Here is a 2,395-nt window from a genome sequence, read left to right as displayed (position 1 = left end):
AAGAACGGCCATGCACCACCACCCACCGAATCAAGAAAGAGCTGTTAATCTGTCAATCCTTCCGGTGTCCGGGCCTGGTGAGATTTCCCGTGTTGAGTCAAATTAAGCCGCAGGCTCCACTCCTGGTGGTGCCCTTCCGTCAATTCCTTTAAGTTTCAGCTTTGCAACCATACTCCCCCCGGAGTCCAAAATCTTTGGTTTCCCGGAAGCTGCCCGCCGAGCCATTGTAGTAACGTCGGCGGATCGCTAGATGACATATTTACGGTTAGAACTAGGGCGGTATCTAATCGCCTTCGAACCTCTAACTTTCGTTCTTGATTGATGAAAACACCTTTGGCAAATGCTTTCGCTGATGTTCGTCTTGCGACGATCCAAGAATTTCACCTCTAACGTCGCAATACGAATGCCCCCAGTTATCCCTATTAATCATTACCTCGGAGTTCTGAAAACCAACAAAATAGAACCGAGATCATATTCTATTATTCCATGCACGAAATATTCAAGCGGCATTTTGAGCCCGCTTTGAGCACTCTAATTTGTTCAAAGTAAAATTGTCGGCCCACCTCGACACTCACCGAAGAGCACCGCGATAGGATTTTGATATTGAACCGGCGTTTTACCGCCGGCTCACCGACGATATGCTCCGCAGACGTGTCAGTATCACCGCGGATGCGGTGCACCGACAGCGCGGCGCACAAATGCAACTACGAGCTTTTTAACCGCAACAATTTTAGTATACGCTATTGGAGCTGGAATTACCGCGGCTGCTGGCACCAGACTTGCCCTCCAATTGTTCCTCGTTAAAATATTTAAAGTGTACTCATTCCGATTACGAGGCCTCGTAAGAGTCCCGTATCGTTATTTTTCGTCACTACCTCCCCGTGCCGGGAGTGGGTAATTTGCGCGCCTGCTGCCTTCCTTGGATGTGGTAGCCGTTTCTCAGGCTCCCTCTCCGGAATCGAACCCTGATTCCCCGTTACCCGTGACAACCATGGTAGTCGCAGAAACTACCATCGAAAGTTGATAAGGCAGACATTTGAAAGATGCGTCGCCGGTACTGGACCGTGCGATCGGCAAAAGTTATCCAGATTCATCAAAATTAACGACTTCGGACGCATGGCCCTCCGCCGATTGGTTTTGATCTAATAAAAGCACTCATCCCATCACTGGTCAGAGTTCTGATTGCATGTATTAGCTCTAGAATTACCACAGTTATCCAAGTAACTGAGTAAGATCTAAGGAACCAAAACTGATATATTGAGCCATTCGCGGTATCGCCTTAATACGGCTTGCACTGAGACATGCATGGCTTAATCTTTGAGACAAGCATATAACTACTGGCAGGATCAACCAGGGAGCTGCTTACGCAAACGACACGCCTACACCGCGGTCACGCGGCTTCGGCGAGCCGCTGGCTCGGCGGCGTCGAGGGGCGCGCGCTTGCGCGCGCGCCTTCTCGACACGCGTGAACGTAACGCGTCGAATTTGCACGCGACGCGACGTTCGCGCTTCATATCGATAGACTAACTTTGACCGGTCTACGAGCGGCCGTCCCGTCACGATCTCGCAACGAGGTGATGTACAACGATGCTCGACCACTGTGAGGGACATAAAACTGCAACGAACACGACCCCGCGGGCGGGAATCGATGTTGTGACAATTTGAAAATTGAACATTCATCTAAACGCAACTTCTCAATTTTTATTCAATACGTTATTGTAAACATATTAAAACTCGGCTGGCAATTACATGCGCACACACACGCATGATTCGCACTAGATACGATCAACGCCCGGAGCTTGAGGGATAAATTCCAACACGACGCTGCGCACACCGTTTCGACGATGGGCGCGTGTGCGTCCTCTTTTATACATTCTTTCCATATACGGTCGCCGTGGCGACCGCGCACGTGTCGAACACGCTAGGCGCCCTGCGTTGAGGTGTGCCTAGAAGCGTATTCTTTTAACATCACAGATAACACCGGGGGAGACGGTCCCAAATCTTGGTCGATTGGTAACATCACCATACGGTCTGCGAACGCGGTGCTATAATATAATTTTATATTATATTATATAAAATATGAGGAGGAGTAGTATGTATATTCTTTGTTATTTTGTGTTGACACAAGAGAGATATATAAAATGTACTATACACCACACACACAGAGAGAGAGAGAGCTGGGAAAGATCTCGGCGGTCTCGCATTCGAAATACGAATTTGATATAATTTCCTCCGAAAATCCATACCCATATCTATATCATCCATGCGCGAATATATGTATATAATATTCTCACACTTCGCACAAACACAAAAACAAAAACAAGAACACATTCTCTCTCGTCCGTCGTTCGTCTATATAATAGACACGAACGACGCGCGGCAACGAGAACGAGTC

General features: G+C 48.1%; 1 non-coding gene across 1 annotated transcript in view; it reads right to left on the bottom strand.

The window, feature by feature from the left end:
• The window catches only part of LOC123719470, a 1,906-nt gene extending 549 nt beyond the window's left edge, over positions 1–1,357 (bottom strand). The window contains exon 1 of the ribosomal RNA XR_006755530.1: positions 1–1,357. This exon is cut by the window's left edge and continues 549 nt beyond it. This is a non-coding gene — a ribosomal RNA (small subunit ribosomal RNA).
• Positions 1,358–2,395: the final 1,038 nt, after the last annotated feature.

This window comes from Pieris brassicae, unplaced genomic scaffold (genome assembly GCF_905147105.1).
Source record: "Pieris brassicae unplaced genomic scaffold, ilPieBrab1.1, whole genome shotgun sequence".
In the NCBI taxonomy this organism is placed as follows: Eukaryota; Metazoa; Arthropoda; class Insecta; order Lepidoptera; family Pieridae; genus Pieris; species Pieris brassicae.
This window is presented reverse-complemented; position numbering and strand designations above follow the sequence as displayed.